Raw genomic sequence first — 20844 nt, forward strand, 5'->3', positions numbered from 1 at the left:
TACTCTAGATTTTTATGGTCCGTGCACACTTGCACCTTATGTTGTGCACCAATTAGCAGATGCCTCCATCTCCGGAACGCCTCATGAATCGCAAGAAGTTCTCGGTCGTACACCGTGTAGTTCCTCTCGGATTTGTTCAGCTTTCGCGAAAAGAAGGCACACGGTCGCCACTCTGACTCCTCCTTTCCCGGCTGCAGAAGAAGCACCGCCCCTATGGCTCTGTCAGATGCGTCTGTTTCGACCCTTAGCTTTTTTTGTAAATCCACATGCAGAAGTTGTTCTTCAGAGGCGAAGGCCCTTTTCAGCTCCTCAAACGCTCGCTCCGCCTCCGCCGTCCATACAAACTTCTTTTTACTGCTGAGACAGTCAGTAATGGGCGCCGTCAGATGGGCGAAGTTGCGGATGAACTTACGATAAAAGTTTCCAAACCCTAGGAACCTCTGCACATCCTTCTTGGTTTTGGGTGTTTTCCAGTCCAGCACCGCCTGCACCTTGCCGGGATCCATGGCCAATCCCTTGTCTGACAGGCGGTACCCCAGGAATTCCACCTCCTTGGTATGAAACTGACACTTCTCCAGTTTCACCCACAGCCTGTTGGCTTGCAGTCTGCTCAACACTTCTCTGACGTCTCTCACATGTTGCTCCTCATTCTCCGAATACACCAACACATCATCTAGGAAAGCAACGCAATTCTTGTAGAGCAAAGGGCCCAGTACATGGTTCATAAAAGATTGAAAGCACGCGGAGCCTGCTTGTAATCCAAATGGCATAACGAGGTATTCAAATGCCCCCAAAGGGGTAAACATGGTGGTTTTCCATTCATCTCCTTTCCTTATGCGTATCAGGTTGTACGCCCCCCTTAGATCCAGCTTTGTAAAAATCTTTCCCTTCCGCACCCTGGTCAAAATATCATCAATCCTGGGCATAGGGAACGCCACTGGTTCCGTCACTGCGTTCAACCTCCTAAAGTCACATACAAGTCTCGGCTTGTCCGCGTTTTTTTTGTCCACAAAAAACACTGGGCTACCCCCCGCTGCTTTGGACTCTCTGATGAAGCCTCTCTTCAGGTTCTTGTCAATAAACTCTCGCAACTCCTGCATTTCCCTGTCTGACATGGCATACAACTTGCCCACAGGAAGCTGTGCTCCAGGGAGTAAATTGATCTGGCAATCAAAGGGCCTATGCGGGGGTAGTTGGTCAGCTTCCTTCTCGCTGAACACGTCGCTGAGATCTGCATACTGTGGTGGTACCTTCACCTTCTCCATTACTTCAGTCCCTGCTAGGGTGGCTTGGGTCCCTGCTGAACCCTTTTCCCCTTTGCAGTGTTCTAAGCAATGTGCTGAACCAAAGGAAACCACTCTTTGATGCCAGCCCACCAGCGGATCATGTAGCGCCAGCCAGCTCATCCCCAAAATAATGGGAGCGCCTCCCAAGGTGGCCACATTAAACGCTATCAGTTCTGTGTGCCTTGCCACCCTCATGATCATTGGGACCGTCTGCAAGCTGACTCCTCCTCCCAACAACTCCCTGCCATCAATCGTGGTCACCTGCAGGGGGTTGCTTAAAGGGATAGTCTGTATCTGGTGTTCAGCAGCAAACTCCTTGCTCATAAAATTGCAGGAGCTGCCTGAGTCCAATAGCGCCTTTATTTTTAGGGGGTGTCCATTTTGCAGCTCTAGCGACACTTCAATCACTAGAGCAGGTCGAGGAGCTTCTGGCACGGGCACTTTCACTGCTCTTTGGCCTGGCTGCAGTGCCCCGATTGTGGCAACCAGGCGTTGGCTTTTACCTGCTCCGTTTCCCCCTGCTCTCCCCCCTCAACAGCTCCCACCATCCCTTGCCATTCCTTCCTCTGGGGGCAGACTCTGGCAAAGTGGCCTGGCTGTTGGCAGAGATAGCATTTCCGGGCGCCCTTTCCCTCCTTCTTAGCCCCCTCGCTGGGTTTTGAAAATGCGCGCGCGCGCGCTGTCCCGATTTCCATCGGCTCTGCCGGCGGGAAAGCTGGCTCAGGAATGTCTGGAATGCGGAACTCCTTCCAACGTTCCCCTCTCCCTTCCCGCCTCTCCAAGGCTCTTGCCTCCTGACGCGCTCCTATGGTCAGCGCAGATTTGGTCAGCTGATCCATAGACCCCGCCCTGGGGCTCCGTGACAGCTCGTCTTTCACAGCCGACGAAAGACCTTCTTCAAATAGCATCTGAATGGGTGCCGCCGATAAATCCCAACCCAGTCTGTGAACCAGCATGGTAAACTCAGTCCAGTACTCACGGACAGATCGGCTTCCCTGCTTGCAAGCCATTAGCTGTCTGCGCACCACCCCTTCCTCAATATCGCTGGAAAACATGATATCCATTGCACGAAAGAACTTCATCGTGTCCTTTAGTACGTCATTGTGCGTTGCCATCAGGGGTCGAACCCAGTCTCTCGCCCCCCTCTCAAGATGCCCAATCACGAAAGCAACTCGTGATTCCTCATCAGGGAATTCATCAAACTGCACATTAAGTGCATATTGCATCTCTGTCCTAAAGGCATGGTAATCCTTGGGGTCCCCCCCAAACTTCTGCACCAATCCTGGTACCTTTCTGGGGAACTGAGTGGCTCTCCCCTTCTTGTCTGCATCCTGAGCCCTTCTCTCCTCCAGCCTCGCCGTCTGCAGCGCCAGTTGGACCTCCAACGCTCGGTATCTATCTTCCAAGCTTGGACCAGCCCCAACTCCAGCTCCTCCGGTTCCGGTTGGTTCGCTCATGATGCTTTCTCTTGCACAGGCAGCGTACAAAGACTGTCGGACTGCTGTTAGGGATTGATTAGCTGCTTGTGCGTAAAATCGTGCTCCCTCAGAGTTTGTGCGATCCCACAAACCTCAGTGTGTGACGGAGCTCCTCAGACATGTCTGCTCTAGTCACTAGTAGAGTCCGACAGTGGCTGTCTGCGGAAGCGTTTCCAACAAAGGAGCTCCTTAACGGAAACGCGTCTCCTGGACTCACGGCGTGACAGTTTCCGGCGAGGTATAGGTCTCCCTATGGGAGACTCAGATACCTCGCCACTGTTCTCGCTGGAAGCGTCCCTGAGCCCTCCCTCCTGCTCACATTCCCTCAGAGAACCACTCCTCCCCCTGCTGGTGCCTGCTTCAGCTGTTGAGTCTCTTTCTTCCTCCCTGAGCCCCTCCACCACCTGATGCTCCGATGGCAGTTCCCTGACAGTATGGCTCCACAGTTTTCTGGGTCGCCCCATATTCATTACCCAACCACCTATGCAGCTCATGGCCAGATCACTTTGGGGCACTGCCATGCTGTAAAAAGATTCTCATGAAGCACAGATCCCCATGGATCCTTAGGTTTTTTTATGTTTGGTCACCCTGAAATACACTATCAAACCACACATGATGTATATGACCACAGAACGAACCACAAAAACCACAGAGCACAGCCAAGGAACAAACACTATATTAAATACTTTAATCCTCATGGATCGGCATGATTGTTAAATGGACTCCACCAAATTATATTGTAAGATCACACCAATGTCCATGGAATGACCGAAATACAAACACTATCTGAAATGGTTCTGCATTAGCAAGAACATTGAAATAAAATGACATTCATATTCATAGCTTCCACTGTGAAGAACTGTACCTGGAAATTTTTGACACTGCTAAACCTCAAGAATGTCCAAGGCAGAGATTGTGATGATCTTACCTGTGAATGTAAATTATCAAACCAACTAGATGGAGACCACCAAAGTAACCATGAAAAACAATGACCTGTCTTGCGTCAATTCAGCTACAAATGGTTTTGGGACAAAAGTTGGTTGCTTTGCAGGGGTAGTAATTATAAATGGAGGTTTAACTGCAAGTTTTTTTGAGAACAGATTTTGTCAGTGCAAACTTTGAAATAGGGGGTTTCCAACGTGGTGCCCATGGGAATCATGTTGCCTGCTGACAGCTTTCCTGGAGTCCACCACGTGTTTTTAGAAAAAGAACAGGATTAGTGGTGAATTGTGCCCAGCATGACTTCAGATTGTTCATAGTACATTTGATTGACTACAGGGGCATATGAAGGGGCAGCGGGGTGATGGTGCCCCAGGGTGCCATGCTGGGGGGGGAGTGACAGTAAGGTCGCTGTACTGGCTGCCGCTCTTGCGGCAACTGTACAGGCAGCCCCTCTCGCAGCGACCGTATGGGCCATACGGGCAGCTGCTCTCGCGGCGACTGTACAGGCTGCTGCTCGCGTAGCGTCCGTACAGGCAGCTCCTCTCACGGCGGCCGTACAGGCTGTATGGGCAGCCGCTCTCCTGGCGACCATACGGGCAGCCATGCATGCACAGTCCATACAGGACATCATCCAGGACTTGTTACCATATTATAGCTGCCACAAAATCTATCGGCATGCCACCAGAACCAGGGAAGCCTTGCCAGTTGCAGCTCACACAGTTGAAGTGAAATAAAAGACAGAAGAGTAGATCGGGAAGAAAGTTCCCCAGACTGCAGGAAAAGATAACAGTAGCTCCAGCAGCTGATTCAGTGCAGGCTGCTGAGGGGTTTGACTCCTTAAGATCACCAACTGACTATGAGACACCTGGAAAGCACTCAGCCTCAGATGACCTCCACTCCAAAAGGTGGGAAAGAGGATTTGACAGTGACCGATATTGATTATTTTGATAGCAGCCCCATATTCTCAACACAAAGTGAGAAGTGTTTGGACAAATCACTGATTTGTACATCAGTTCCCCCATGGCACAACTGTACCTTCCCCACACTCAGTCTACAAACCATGGGACTTTGGTTCAGTTGGCAACATCTGTGTGTATGACTATGACATAAACACACTGAAAGGATCAAACTGGATAAATGATCGCATAATAGATGCCTTTCTTGCCTCCAGGGTGATCATGGCCAAAGAGCTAGGTCACAATGGAACAATTTTCCCACTTACCGTACTTGCCACTTCATGCAGATATGTCAAAGATTGCCAGTGCAAGCTCTGAAGAACTGTTTGAGATTTGGAGTGCTAAAGAAAGATGTTTTGATTATTCCAGTAAATGACAGAGAAGTCCACTGGAAACTGATAGTAATCATTTTTAAAAGGAAGACCATGCTCTATCTAGATTCCAAACATGGATTGAACCACTCTGTGATTGATGCAATAACATCCTTCTTAGCATGTCTGTATGAGATGGATTCAAAATATCCCTATAGTTTTGCGGCTGATCATTTTTTGCACCAACTGATATACCCAGGCAAGGTATCGTAATTCCAGTGACTACGGTCCTTTCACATGTACCATTGCCCATCTGATTGCTTCTGCTGCCCAATTACAGTTCATACAAAAGGATATGGCTGCCATTAGACCCTGGATTGCAAAAGAAATAATACAGTACTGTGGGAAAACCTATTTTGAAGGACAAGACAAATATTTCCAAGTGGAAATTGATGCTGTTCCTCCCAAGAAGAGACAAATCTTGAACGAGAGTTACATTACTGTGTCTCGATCATGCCCAGAGGGATGGAAGGATACACTAACCTATTGCTCAGATATCCTTGTTTGAAGGCTGCTGGTCACTATGTTTCTTGAAGGAAGGGTGCAGGAGGCCCAGTGGTGACCTAACTATGGCTTACTGTGAAGGAAACTGCAAGGACTGGTACCACTGCTTTCGCATAGGCATTGATTCAAAAGATCTTCCAGAGGTTTTTGTGTGTCCAGACTGTCAATCCACTGTGGCCAAATAGATTTTGAAACTGCGAACTGTCATATTCCACAGGTTGGTATAATACAGCAAAATCCAAACATATAGTTTTCATCATCATGGCAGGGATGGTCCTTTTCCATAGAATTCTTATTTATGGAGTTAGTTTTTATATCCTGCTTTTCTCTACTTGAAGGAGTCTCAAAGTGGCTAAAAATCTCCTTTCCCTTCCACCCCCACAACAGACACCTTGTGAGGTAGGTGGGGCTGAGAGAGTTCAGAGAGAAGTGTGACTGGCCCAAGGTCACCCAGCAGCTGCATGTGGAGGAGCGGGGAAGCGAACCCAGCTCACCAGATTAGAGTCCACCGCTCTTAACTACTACACCACAGAAACGTATCTCTTAAAACTCTGGAGCAAGCTGTTCAGTTCAGCCTCATAGTGATACTGATTTGTGGAGGGAAGGTTGGTGATGAGCAAGATCTGTTCCCATTTCCCAACACAGAGACCGTAGAGCAGTTTTTTGGGGGCTGAACCTGCAGAGTGTTTCTGTTCAGAATTTCCGTGGCAGAAATTGGCTAAGTGCCTTTATAAACATTCAGCTTCTCAAATCGAACCCCATCATGAAACTTTCAGGTGTAGCTGTTGGAGGTGGAGGGCAGAGAAGGTGCTAGTCCTTACCTCCCTCCTCCCAGCCCCATGATCAGTTGCCCAATGGGCTGAATTTCAGGGCTTTTGCATGTAAAGGGCAAGCTTGTTCTTTACTTGTTTAGACTCTTTAAACTTGGGAACAGATATTTGGCTCCATGACCAAAATGACCAAAAGGGTCAGCTTCTAGAGGACTGGAAAGATCATGATTGTACTTCCCCTACCCTCAGCCCTAAACCCGTTGAGTATTTTTTGTTATGAGACTGAGTGTTTGGGGCTGATGCTGTAGCATTCTTGTCTGGGGGCTTGATGGAAAAACAGAAAAGTGACCCTCACCTAACTCTCCAATGCCCTTCAACAAGAATGCTGTAGGAAATATTGCTAAGCCCAAAGGGAGGCAAGAATTTGCTTCAGCTCACCTTGTTAATGGCAGAGCAAAAGCTATGCGTGTGTCATTCTCAATCAGTCTACTTTCAGGACTGATTTTAGAACCCTCTTATATCAGGCCACACGGTCACTGGAGGTGGCCCCATCATGCAAACATGACTATCCACACAGGGACCATCTATTTTTGTTTTTTTTCTGATACTGGATTTTAAGTTACAGTTACATCTTTTAAAACAGCTGTCAGTATATCCCACTGTATTCCACTTGCCTTCCAAAGGAACACGTGGCTCTCCCCACATAGCGGGTTAGGTTGAGACTGCTGATCCAAAGTAATCAGTAATTTTTACGGTAATTACAATCCTGCTTTCCCTTGTACCAGCTTACCTTGACTTCAGTAAGGCCTTTGAAAAGGTCCCCCATGATATTATTGCAAAACAACTAGTAAAATGTGGGCTAGACAAAGCTACTGTTAGGTGGATTTGTAACTGGTTGATGGGCTGAACCCAAAGAGTGCTCATCAGTGGCTCACCTTCATCCTGGAAAAAAATGACTACTGGGGTTCCACAAGGTTCTGTCCTGGGCCTGGTGCTATTCAATATTTTTATAAATGATTTGGGTGATGGAATAGAGGGCGCGCTAATCAAATTTGCAAATGACTGCAAACTGGGAGGGGTTGCTAATACACCAGAGGACAGGGTCAGAATTCAAAATGACCTGAATAGCCTAGAGAGCTGGGCCAAAACCAACAATATGGAGTTCAATAGGGAGAAATGTAAGGCACTGCACCTGGATAGAAAAAATGAAATGCACAGGTGGGGGACACTTGGCTTGACAACAGTACCTGTGAAAGGGATCTGGGAGTCTTAGTCGACCACAAGCTGAATATGAGTCAACAGTGTGATGTGGCAGCTAAGAAGGCCAATGCAATTCTGGGCTGCATCAATAGGAGTATAGTGTCTAGATCAAGTGAAGGAATGCTACCACACTATTCTGGTTGGTTGGTCAGACCACACCTGAAATACTGTGTCCAGTTGAAGAAGGATATTGTCAAGTTGGAGCATGTCCAGAGGAGGGTGACCAAAATGTAAAAGGTCTGGAATTCAAGCCCTATGAGGAGAGACTTAGGGAGCTGGATTTGTTTAATCTAGAGAAGAGAAGATTAAGGAGTGACATGATAGCCATGTTTAAATATTTGAAGGGATGTCATGTTGAAGAGGAAGCAAGCTTGTTTTCTGCTGTTCTAGAGACTAGGATGCAGAATAATGGATTCAAACTATAGGAAAAGAGATTCCACCTGGGCGTGGTAATCCAGTCAGGGAAAAAGGGAGGCATACTATGTTTAGGGCACCGTTTCCAGCCCCTTCCCCTTTTCGGGGTGAGCATAGTGGATCCTAAAAAGGGCTGCTCAGTCATGGATACAGCTGCTGAGCTGCTCAACGGCCTCATTCCTTGAGTCAGAATGACTGACCGCCCATGTGTCGGTTCATGACTAGGGGCTTCACATTCCTGCCACAGTAGCCATTTAGTGATGGCCATGGGGGGAGGGTTTGGGGGGTTGGGTTTGGTTTTTGGAAGACGCCTGTGTGTGAATTTGTTTTATGTGTGTAGATTAGTGCACGCTGACCAACGCACAGTCTTCGCAGTAGGGCTCTGTTCTGATGGCATGAGTAGTCACGACAAACTGGTGGATCCTATCTGCTGCAGCCTTCATCCGCCTTCAGAGCCATTGTAACACACTGCTTGTTATCACCCGCCTGTTCTGCCGTTGAGGACTTCTTGGATCATTCTTTGTCTAACTCCTTCCCTGTTATGTACTAAGCTTGGATCCTAGAACAATAGGCAAGTAGGATCCTAGAATGCAAGAACTGATTGGCTTGCAGGAAAAGACCATTCAGGCTCCAGGAGGGAAGCAGAATCAGCTAGTCAGACGGGACTCATTGTGTAAATAATGTATATAAAAGCCTGAGGTTTGGGGGGGAATTCAATCACTGTTTTACAAGCTGCAATAAAGAGCATGAAATCACTACAGGACTCTGAGCATATTTAATTTTCTTGGACCTTACCACCTTGGGTGACCCTGCTGGGAGTACGAGATTCCCAATGGCTTCACTCACAAGGGTCATAGGAATGTGCAAGCCCACTCACCATGACAAGTGAGAGAACTGAGATAGATTGCACCGAGCCCTGGTTCTCATTAGACAAAGCGTTCCACCAAAAAGGCTCTGGCTCTGGTTGAGGACAGCTGGATATGTTTTGGGCCAGGGACCACCAGTAGGTTGCTGTTAGATGAGCGTCACACTCATGGGGGGTGTATTGGAAGAGAATTCCCACAGATAAGAAAGGTCACAGACTGTTTAGGGCTTTAAAGATTAGCACCAAAACATTGAACCTGATTCGATACTCCACCTGGAGCCAATCCAGCTGATGAACAACCAACTGAATGTGGGCTCTCCACAAAGTCCAAGTAAGAACTCATGCATCTGCATTTTAGACCATTTGGAGTTTCTGGAGCAGTCTCAAGGGTAGCCCTGCATATCTATCTCTCTCACTCTCACTCTCTCTCTCTCTATCACATTTATACCCTGCACTCCCCGGCTCAGGTGTACAGCAAGTTAAAGTAGTCTAGTCTGCAGGTGACTACTGCATGGATCACCAAGGCTAGGTTGGAAAGGGACAGGTACGGTACCAATCTCCTAACCTGACATAGATTCAAAAATTCCAGTTTGGCTACATTTGTGACCAATGCCTCCATAGAGACAGAAGCATCCAGGATCACACCGGGACTCCTGATAGCGGCTACAGGTGACTATTCCGCCCCATTAAGAGCTGGGAGCTGGCAAACCAAACTGAAATTATTCTGGTCCAGCCATTGGACGCCCATCTTTAATGGATAGAGATTCAGCCGACTCCGTTTCCTCCATCCCAGCACACCCACCTAAAAATTGGCCAATATATCCAGGGTAGCATCTGGCAGTAGATCCATGATGTTTGTGGTCAGATCTGTGGTTATGTACAAGATATTTGAATAAAGGGTGAATTTGGGGTTCCCCAATGCAAAAAGTGTGATGATCCATGAGGATCCGTGCTTCAAAACCACGTTTTTGAGCCATGGAGTGGCCAGGAAGCTGTGGATCCGTGTTTTTTGTGGTGCAGGCTATGCCCATGGCCATGATGTGTGATTTGACGGTGAGTTTGGGTTGGCCAATGGAAAATGCGTGAGGATCCATAAGGATCCATGCTTTGAAACCACGTTTTTGGGCCACGGTATGGCCAGGAAGCCGTGGATCCGAGTTTTGTGTGGTGCAAGCTGTGTCCCATGGCATGAAGTGTGATTTGACAGTGATTTAGGGGTGGCCCAGTGCAAAAAGTGTGAGGATCCACGAGGATCCGTGCTTCAAAACTACATTTTTGGGCTACGGTGTCGCCAGGAAGCCATGGATCCGTGACTTTTGTGGTGCAGGTTGTGCCCCTGGCCATGATGTGTGATTTGATGGTGAGTTTGGGCTGATCTAGTGCAAAAAGCGTGAGAATCAATGAGGATCCGTGCTTCAAAACCATGTTTTTGGTCCACGGTGTTGCCAGGAAGCCATGGATCCGAGTTTTTTGTTGTGCAGGCTGTGCCCCTTGGTATGATATGTGATTTGACAGTGAGTTTGGGTTGGCCCAATGCAAAAAGCATGAGGATCCATGAGGATCCGTGCTTCAAAACCACGTTTTTGGGCCATGGTGTTGCCAGGAAGCCGTGGATCTCGTTTTTTGTGGTGCAGGCTGTGCCCCTTGTTATGATATGTGATTTGACAGTGGGTTTGGTTTGGCCCAATGCAAAAAGCGTGAGGATCCATGAGGATCCGTGCTTCAAAACCACGTTTTTGGGCCACGGTATGGCCAGGAAGCCGTGGATCCTATTTTTTTGTGGTGCAAGTTGTATCCCTGGCCATGATGTGTGATTTGACGGTGAATTTGGGCTGATCTAGTGCAAAAAGTGTGAGGATCCATGAGGATCCGTGCTTCAAAACCACATTTTTGGGCCACAGTATGACCAGGAAGCCATGGATCCATGATTTTTGTGGTGCAGGCTGTGCCCCTAGACATGATGTGTGATTTAACGGTGTGTTTGGGTTGGCCCAATGCGAAAAGTGTGAGGATCCATGAGGATCCGTGCTTCAAAACCACGTTTTTGGGCAGTGGTATGAACAGGAAGCTGTGGATCCTAGATTTCTTTGGTGCAAGTTGTATCCCTGGACATGATGTGTGATTTGACAGTGAGTTTGGGCGGGCCCAATGCAAAAAGTGTGAGGATCCATGAGGATCCGTGGTTCGGAACCACGTTTTTGGGCCACAGTATGGCCAGGAAGCCGTGGATCCATGATTTTTGTGGTGGATGCTGTGCCCCTGGCCATGAAGTTTGATCTGATGATGACTTTGGGCTGATCTTGTGCAAAAATCATGAAGATCCATGGGAATCCATGCTTCAAAACCACGTTTTTGGGCCACGGTATGGCCAGGCAGGCATGCATCCGAGTTTTTTGTCGTGGATGTTGTGCCCCTGGCCATGATATGTGATTTGACAGGGAGTTTGGGTTGGCCCAATGCAAAAAGCGTGAGGATCCATGAGGACCCGTGCTTCAAAACCACGTTTTTGGGCCATGGAGTGACCAGGAAGCCGTGGATCCGAGTTTTCTGTGGTGCAGGCTGTGACCCTGGGATTGATGTGTGATTTGACAGTGAGTTTGGGTTGGCCCAATGCAAAAAGCGTGAGGATCCATGAGGATCCGTGCTTCAAAACCACGTTTTTGGGCCATGGAGTGGCCAGGAAGCCGTGGATCTGAGTTTTTTGTGGTGCAGGCTGTGCCCCTGGGAATGATGTGTGATTTGACGGTGAGTTTGGGTTGGCCCAATGCAAAAAGAGTGAGGATCCATGAGGATCCATGCTTCGGAACCACGTTTTTGAGCCATGGAGTGGCCAGGAAGCCGTGGATCCGAGTTTTTTGTGGTGCAGGCAGTGCCCCTGGACATGATGTGTGATTTGATGGTGAGTTTGGGGTGGCCCAATGCAAAAAGCGTGAGGATCCATGAGGATCCGTGCTTCGGAACCACGTTTTTTGGCCTTGGAGTGGCCAGGAAGCCGTGGATCCGAGTTTTCTGTGGTGCAGGCTCTGCCCCCTGGACATGATGTGTGATTTGACGTTGAGTTTGGGTTGGCCCAATGCAAAAAGCGTGAGGATCCATGAGGATCCGTGCTTCAAAACCACGTTTTTGGGCCACAGTATGGTCAGGAAGCCGTGGATCCGAGATTTTTGTGGTGCAGGCTGTGCCCCTGGACATGATGTGTGATTTGATGGTGAGTTTGGGGTGGCCCGATGCAAAAAGCGTGAGGATCCATGAAGATCCGTTCTTGAAAACCACGTTTTTGGGCCACGGTTTCGCCAGGAAGTCGTGGATCTGTGATTTTTGTGTTGCATGCTGTGCCCATGGCCATGATGTTTGATCTGATGGTGACTTTGGGCTGATCTAGTGCAAAAATCATGAGGATTCATGAGGATCCGTGCTTCGGAACCACGTTTTTGGGCCAGGGCGTGGCCAGGCAGGTGTGGATCCGAGTTTTTTGTGGTGTAGGCTGTGCCCCTTACTATGAAATGTGATTTGACGGTGAGTTTGGGTTGGCCCGATGCAGAAAGCGTGTGGATCCATGAAGATCCGTTCTTGAAAACCACGTTTTTGGGCCACGGTTTCGCCAGGAAGCCGTGGATCTGTGATTTTTGTGGTGGATGCTGTGCCCATGGCCATGATCTTTGATCTGATGGTGGCTTTGGGCTGATCTAGTGGAAAAATCATGAGGATCCATGAGGATCCGTGTTTTTTAACCATGTTTTTGCGCCCCTGCGCCCCCCCGAAACAGTGGATGCGTGATTTTTTTGATGCTTTCTACAGAGTAAGACATGGTCTACAATATCATGGTGGTTTTATTTAATTTGAATGAAAAAATCATATGAATTCATGAGGATCCGTGTAGATCCGCCTTTTACCTTTTTCCTTCTTTTTGTAAGGAAACAAATGTCTTTTTAAGTTATTTGAAACTTTCTTCTTCTTTGTTTTGCTGCCAGTGGATGGAGACTTGGTTGCTGTAACTTCTGGAAACTGTGAGTAAAATATTCACTTATTTGGAAAGTGAAGTATCCCAGCCTAAGTATTTTCTTGAGGAATGTTTGTTTAAAGATGAATGAGGGTAGATATAAATCGAACCAAGTTTTAGTATGCTTGGAGTAATCACCATTGTGCTAACCCTGCTATGAGAGAGTAAGAAGTTCTCTTCCAAACCTCTCTTTCCAACAACTGCTACATTTATTTGTTACTTACTACAAAAATGTTTCAAGGCATCTTTTTATATATGGTCTCGTACACTGATTAGTTTAATAATTCTAACTAGTTTATTTTTACAGTATATTGGGCTCTGTTAACTGCTTTGAATATGTAGTGCAGAAAAGTGGGAGGAGCACATACAGAATACATAAAATTACAGTGCGAAACCATGCATATCTACAGTAATGGATATACTGGATATACAGTAATTACCAGTGGAAGGTGTTTTGGATTCTAAGTGTGTTTTGGATTCCTTCCTTGTGGCCTTTAAATGTATATCCTTCTTTTCTACAAGTGGCTTGCATCGTGTTAGAAAATACTGTACAATGAGCCCCAAGTACATGAGTCAATGGTCAACATAAATTAATAAGATTACATTTATATGTCCCCAGATACTTTCTCCCACATTATATTCACACACACACATACAATCTTAGGCTTCTGTTTTCAGATATACTAAACACACACACACACACAGATACCATCCATAAAATGAAGGAATATATGGTTAACTGGAGTTCCGAATCATTAAACGTCTTTACCTTGGAAGTAATAGCTGGAACTAACTAACCTTATTTCCAGAATCGTTGATTAGACTCATGCAAATGAGGCAAAAAGAAGAGACCAGCACAGTTATTTTTGTCTAATTTTCTTTTTTAAAATGTCCTCTGCTTCTGTTTGACTGACATAAGTTACTGAGGAGTAACATGTTCCACAATGATATTCTCCAAGAGGTCACAGAATGTAATGTTTTTTCCAGCCTTCTGTCTGCCTTTTGTTTAAGAAGATAGGAACTTGGCTGTCTATTTTTCTCCTGACTACTTTCAGGAAATCTACCTATGATGAGTGAATGAGATTCAGTTGTGGGGCAGAGATTCATTTTTAACAACATAATGAAATCTATTTAAACTAATAATAAAACTCATAGCCAAGAACAATGTGCCTTTAACCCACATTTTAGTTCAATTAGATTTGGGGCCCCTATTGCCCCCCCTTTCATGAATAAGCACTTCTATTATTCAAAACAAGCTTCAAAGAGCATTACATCCTCTATAGGAAAAAAATTCAATTGGTGTTTAATTCAGTGGTAGGATGCAAATTTAAATTCCCATAAGGAGAGGACTGTTAATGCTGTTTAAATTGGTTGTAAATTACAGATGATACACTTGGGATTCCAAGCCCAGATTGGTGGAGTGTTGCCTTATGAATCCATTTCTTGAACTTGCTGTGCATTGAATTGTGAACAATAAGGCAATGAGGGTTGCTATATACCTGGACTTCAGTGCTTTCGTACATTAGTGTGCAAACTGCATGTCCTTGGGTTGTGGTGGTGGGAATAACGCATTCGGCTCAACATCCTTGCCTTTTTTTTTGTAAAGACAACTATTGCATCTTTACACAGCTGTGTATCTATGTAGCAAAAATCATCATGGGGAAATAAATATTTATTAGAAATAATAGGATTATTCTAGTTCCCCAAGAGGTTGAAAGGCAGTTATTTTCTCAAATCTGTTTAATTTCTAGAGGAGTTAGATTGGCTTTCTCGTTGTTCTTCCACTCGTGGGTGAAGACCTTTTTATTCCGACAGGCCTTTAGGAACTGAAGGTTTTTAATGAAAGGGTTAGTGCTTTGTTGTTGTTGTATTCTGTATTCAATATATTTTTATATTGTTTAATTCTGTTACTGTTTTATTACTTTTTGATTATTTTTTTCTATGTTTTAGCCTTTTCTATTTTATCTGTGTTTTGGTATTTTTATGTGTAAGCCGCCTTGAGTGCAGGTCTAGGGAAAAGGCAGGATATGAATAAATATCTTAAATAAATAAGCTATCAAAGAGAAGTGTGAAGCTCCAACTGGTGCTGAAACTGAAAACCTACTCTGTAAAAGCTGCCAGTGTTTTCATAACACTTGGAAATAACTCTCCTTTGAGGGCAATTGTTATGATGTTCTTCTTAACTATTCCTTTGCTTGCTTTTGGTAAAAGCATAATTAGGAGGGGTGTGCAACTTCCCTGTGCTGCTGAAAAATGAGGTGAATTGAGGTGATTCTTTCCCCCTCTGGGTCAACAAAGATCACTGTGTAGGCTCAGGGCTCCTACGAAGCCTCATGTTGCTCTAAGGTTCTGTTTTTCTGTCCTCAGTCAGGGGTAGACATTGGTCTTTTAAATTTCAACATTGCTCTGTGCAAGGCCAAAATGTGGTGCCTCCCTCCCCCTTGCCGTCCGTTCTCCACATGCAGTATGTCATAGTTGTGGCACCCTGCAGCACCCCCTCAGCTTGGTGCAGGGGAACTGGCCCTGCTCCCTAAACCCACCTCTTCCTCAGAAAACTATATTGCTATGCTTTTATGTCTGTTTGGACTTTGCCTTGAAGTGAGGCTGTCCAAATATTGCCTATGGAGTCCACTCCCATTTGGCTAGTCTGTCTTTTCAAAGTATTACTTTGTTTGAATACTATCCAAAGTAGTTTTAAACAGGAGCGTTCAGAATATGATGCATCTCCAAGAACCATACCTCCCTCCCTCATGCCAAAAAGTAAAGCCATCGTTCCCAATGTTGCTAATCTGAACGGAAGACTAAGGATTAGATTATTTGTCTTAATGAATATAAACAACTTCTTTATATATAAAGAAGTTGCGTAGTAGCCGGGCTGAGAGACATTTACAATGCTGGGTAATAATTAAAAATGTGACAGAAGTGTATGTTCTGCCCTCTCCGCCAGACTTCTTTCCCTCACTTTTTATCATGGATTTCCAAACTAAGCCTTCTCACTCTCTTTTCAATTCTGCATTCAGTTTTGCAGCTTGGACATTTGCCTCTACAGTATTTGGCTTTTCAATATAACCTTTCTGTCCCCCCCCCCCAAGAAAGGGGCAGCTCAAAAAACCCTATCTTTTCAGGCAGTAGGAAAGAGGCCCAATTAATAATCTGGGGACACATTTTTTATTGTGAAAACTAAGCAGGACTCAACCTGGTCTACATAAGAGATCATGTAGGAGGCCAGTGTAAGAGCTTCTTGAAATAAAATAAGAACAGTAACAACACAAGTTTAATGGAACTAGTCAGGGAAAGAGCAGTAGGATCCCATTGAGCTTGTCAAATACTTTCATTACAGTGATGTCTGTTGCATCAGGAAAAGGTGTGAAACACAGGGTTAAGCCTTTGCACACAGCCATTCCAGCATCTAAGTTCACTGCCATTGGGAAGAATTGAGCAGAGCTTACACAATGAAACAGCAGCTCCTTTCCTCTGGAAGAAAATGATGCCATAGAAGCAAACAGTTGTATCAGAAGACTCTGGGCTTTTTACATCAGTGCTTCTGTGAACTGGAAAAGACAGGGCAAATTACTGCTTCAGACAAATTGGGAAAAGACAATAAAATTTGCTTCTCAAATGCCAGGAATTCTGAGCATGCAAAATTCCCCCAAAGCCTCTCCTTTTCCAGAGAATAAGGCATCAACAGTTGCCCTTTCCCAGCTTTCAAATGAGTAAAAATATGATTGAAAATAAAATAATTGTATATTAATACAAATACTACACTGCAAGATGGTGAATGCATTCCCAGAACTGGCCAACTTAAAAGGTTCTCTGTTAAACCCAAGCTGTAAGAGAGCAGTCAAGTCTGTGCCTACTTAGGTAGTTTTGAGACAGGAAGCTGGCCAAGATGCAACCAGGGCTTCAGGCCACACTCAGTATGGCCCTAATTTAGCCCAACTCCCTGCAATGCAGGAATCTTTTTACCTAATGTGGGGCTCAAACCCACAACCCTGAGATTAAGAGCCTCATGCTGTACCGACTGTGACACTGTATGCAGAGGTCAGTGGGTTTAACACAAGGCTAAGGATCTAGAACAGTGATTCCCAATTAGCTAAGTACTGTGGACCTGCTGTTTTTCAAAAGCCAAGCCATGGACCCCCTGCTTTTAATATTTTTGATATCTCTATGGTAGTTTTTGTTATGTGAATGGTGCCACAGACCTCCACACTGCCCACCGTGCCTCCTTCACTGCCAGCAGAGATGCCAGTGGTGCTGGCATTGGTTCTCCACCGGTGGTAGCAGCAGCAGAGCAGATGGGGCACTCATGGGGGCACTGCCTCAGGGACTTCCATTGCTTGAGGCGGCTGCTTCACCCCACCTCATGGGTGGGCCAGCCCTGCTTCTTACATATTTTATTTTCATTTGACGCTCACTCACTCTCCCTATCTTTATCTCAGAGAGCATCTGGATTGCACCTTGGTCATGTAACCTGAATTGCGTAAGGATGAGGCTGTACACTGTGCCTGCTGTTATGTACTGAAGTTCTCACCCTGGGCCAGTAGGGGGATACGGTAGATAGTTTTCACTCAGGTCCACATATGCAAATAAGGAATTGAAAGTGACGTTCAGTGATTGGAAAGTTGTTACTGTTGCGTTGTAGTGGAGCTCTGTATAAGCAGGCTGGCTGAACCCTTCAGTTCTGTTCTGTTCTGGCCTGTGAATAAACAAGAGCTGTTGAAGAATCGCTGTGTCGTCTGATCCGTTCACCCACAACTTAACACCTGCACCCTATGATGAACCAATTTTTAGCATCTCCCCCCACTCTGGGGCTTTCCTTTACAGAAAAGTTCATCATCTCATCAGAGCATAAGCATTGGCTTGCTGGATTTCACTAAAGCTATGGTTGGCATGCATGATAAAGCAATGCAATTTTAGCTGTTTCTCTGTTTTCCTATATGAAGTTTGGTTTACCACATTTCCACATCAACTTAAGGTGTGTGTGTGTCCGTCCATGTCCATATGAAAATTTATCAGCATTTTACTGTTAAATTATCTTAACATACACTTCTGTATCCAGTTCTATCCAATAGGCACCTCTTGCAAGCATTTCCCTCCAACACAATGCATTTCGTGTGGCATATTCGCTGGTATATTTTTATGCGCACTTCCTGCGAATATGTGCTTTTTTACAGTTTTTGTGCAATACGCACATTTCCCAAAACAATTGTTAGAAAACTGCATTGCAGACTTTGGGCAAGTGAGAACTCTGAAGGAGAGCTGTGTTTCAATTTGTGCACTGAATTCTACCCAAGTCTGCCATTAGCTTCAATAAGTCATCATATCAAAATACTCACATGTTCAAAACTGGTGTATACACTTATTTGTATTTCCACTGCAATAATCAGCAGAGAACTGAGATCAGTTCATCTTGTATACTTAACTGCATCCAAATTGGCTGTAGTTCCTGTTCACCGGAGGAAAAGCTGCCTCATCCGTGCCTTGTTTATTCCATGTGTGTATGACCTTACCCTAAATGCTTAATGCAGCACTTCTTCTTGTGTTGAGAGTGGGCAGTGACAATTCCATAGTTAGCCACAGCTTAAAGAGACTGTTGAGAGGATTTCAGGCTCATTAATAACCTTTCAAAGTGTTATCTCAAAAACTATATTTACAGCTTTCCTTAAATGTCGCAACTTACTTGCTAGCTTTAATGCACGCTTGTCCCATGGGTTTCTCATCCATTAAGATAGATTAAGTGACTATTTCTAATGCACAATAGTAGATTTTGTCGCCCTGCAGTTCAGCGCCCGACTGCGGCTGCCTGATACTCAACCCCTCTGAATCCCCGCTGAGAATCTAAGCTATGTGAGCTGTGGTGAATGCATTTAATCTACATAAAAAGAACACAAATTGCATGTTAGCCTTTTTTGAGCCTAGTAATCAGCGCGGTTTACCTCATACGTTTCTCTGCACTTTGAAGAGGTTGCAAAGGATTTCCCCCTCCCTTCCCCCGCCCCATCCCTCTATCAGGTATAAGCAAAATGCTTGCCTGCTGACTGAGCCCGGTGAATGGCTCCTGTAACTTATCCATTGTTCATATTTAATGCTGACTGGAGCCCTGCTGTGCCACTGATAACAATAATATGTAAGGAGGCACACGCTGTGCTATTTTATTCCTGCGCCACCTAATAATTTGAAATTAAATTTGTTAATTAAAACAGGAGCTGTTAAAATGAGGCTCCAAAATTGCCAGATTATACATATCCTCCTTCCCTCAGTGGGAAGATAACGCTTGGTTATTTATATAGTCTGCAATGCACGGAACCCCATTGACACTGTTGTCAAAAAATCCTTCATTCCACTTAGAACAGTTATATTTGCATAATAAGTTTTCTTTTAATATTGAATGTACACAAGCACACAGAAGAACAAAAAAGCACATGTAGTTTTTGTTCAGTCATAACTAAAGAGGAATAAGAAGCTGCCTTGCCCTATTTACTTTGAAGACCCATCAAACTGAGTGGAACTCGGAGCTAAATTTCCTTCAAGATCTAATTGTAAGGCCTAAGATTTTTGCTGTCCAGGAACACAGATTTTTCTCTCCTCCACTGTTGGGCCTTTATTGTAGAAAAGCTTGTTATCTCATTACACCATATGAACATAAGCAATTGCTTGGTGGATTGGTTATCCTAATAAATAAACGTTCTCATTATATTTTGAGTGTACATTATATGTTGCAAACACCAAACATAAGAGCCAATGCTGCTGCTGTCATTTTTGAAAACTATGCATGCAAACCTCTGATAATTTTATATTCTTTGTCTCAGGGTTGTTAGGGCCTTTTCCAATGGCTTTGTTGACCTCAAAAGCCTATTATTAGACACTCAAATTACGTCAGATCACCCAGGGAAGGACATTTATGCCAAGACAGCCTAAAGGTGTATGTTTAACAAGATGACGGCGTCATAGATTCCTGACAGCAAATGGGGATGTTTGTCCAAGTTTTTAGATGTTTTTTTCACATGTGTTGTCCACGGTGCAAGTGGTTATGTAAATAAGTTTTAACTCTGTCCAGGGGGCTCTGTGCCAAGATACTATTACAAATAATATAAAGAATAACTGGGTATTGTAAATATGCCATCAGATCTGGTTCTTCAATATGTTATGATCAAAGGAAAAGATTTTATAAAGAACACATTGTAATCCAGCATATTTATATTTATTTAGCTTGTTTCCTGCTTCACATTTTAACAGAAATCTCTTAAGTGGTTTACATATCACTCCTACACAGTAAAATCAATATTAAATAAATAAGGTACAATGCAAATTCCACATTCAATGTGAAAAAATATTACTACTACTATTGCGGTGGTAATCATCATCATCATCATCATCATCGTTTCACGTTTTAAATAATCAAGCAACAATAAATATATCAATCATCCTAAGTAAAATAAATGTGCATATGTAAATTGTATATGAATCATCAAAATGCACTGTAATTACAGGATATATATAGAAAATCTCATATATATCGTAAATGGGGACCACACTAATATGAGTAATTCTGGTGATTATACTGTTATCTATCATCACACTATCAAGGGTGCCATCTGGGACACCAAAAAAATAGTTCAAGGAGGGGGCTGTGCCCCCTCAAAATTCTACAGCAGCCGTGTGCACACACCATGGGTTTGCTTGAGTCATGTGCGCAAGCCCTGCAGCGTGTGCGCATGGTGTGCTGATGTTGCACAACCCCAGCCCCCTAAATTGCAGGGGCAAGGCAGTGTGCTTGCACATTACACAAAACTAATCTAAATGCGTAACCCTGCATATTTTAACAGTCACACTCTCCTTACATCTAATACATCACTACAGCCACTCAGCTGTCACTTCAATATAACGCTCTGTCAACGTACAGAAAAACAGCTTAATGAGAACAATCCACTACACTATGCTACACTTTGCAATGGACTGTAGCAACACAGCTCTGATAGTTTGCAGGATACCTGCAAA

General features: G+C 44.9%; 2 protein-coding genes and 1 long non-coding RNA gene across 5 annotated transcripts in view; 1 reads left to right on the forward strand and 2 right to left on the reverse strand.

Moving 5' to 3' along the window:
* Positions 1 to 20844, reverse strand: part of SCML2 (Scm polycomb group protein like 2) — a 187130-nt gene that overhangs the window by 46632 nt on the left and 119654 nt on the right. The window lies entirely within an intron of this gene.
* Positions 12813 to 20844, forward strand: part of RAI2 (retinoic acid induced 2) — a 73054-nt gene continuing 65022 nt past the window's right edge. Inside the window, exon 1 of the mRNA XM_081199186.1 lies at positions 12813 to 12853. The gene's annotated coding sequence lies outside the window, so the exon portion shown is untranslated. The remainder of the gene's footprint in view (positions 12854 to 20844) is intronic.
* Positions 16120 to 19903, reverse strand: LOC308589226. 3 transcript variants are annotated; one of them, XR_014009169.1, is made up of 4 exons: positions 19627 to 19903; positions 18527 to 18718; positions 18183 to 18436; positions 16120 to 16397 (listed from the first exon to the last, which is right to left on the reverse strand). It is a non-coding gene; the product is annotated as an uncharacterized lncRNA (long non-coding RNA). The 3 variants fall into 3 exon arrangements; XR_014009170.1 differs by having other exon boundaries at positions 18183 to 18718; XR_014009171.1 differs by lacking the exon at positions 16120 to 16397 and adding an exon at positions 16844 to 17542 and having other exon boundaries at positions 18270 to 18718.

Source organism: Podarcis bocagei (assembly GCF_964188305.1).
Source record: "Podarcis bocagei genome assembly, chromosome: 6".
Lineage (NCBI taxonomy): Eukaryota > Metazoa > Chordata > Lepidosauria > Squamata > Lacertidae > Podarcis > Podarcis bocagei.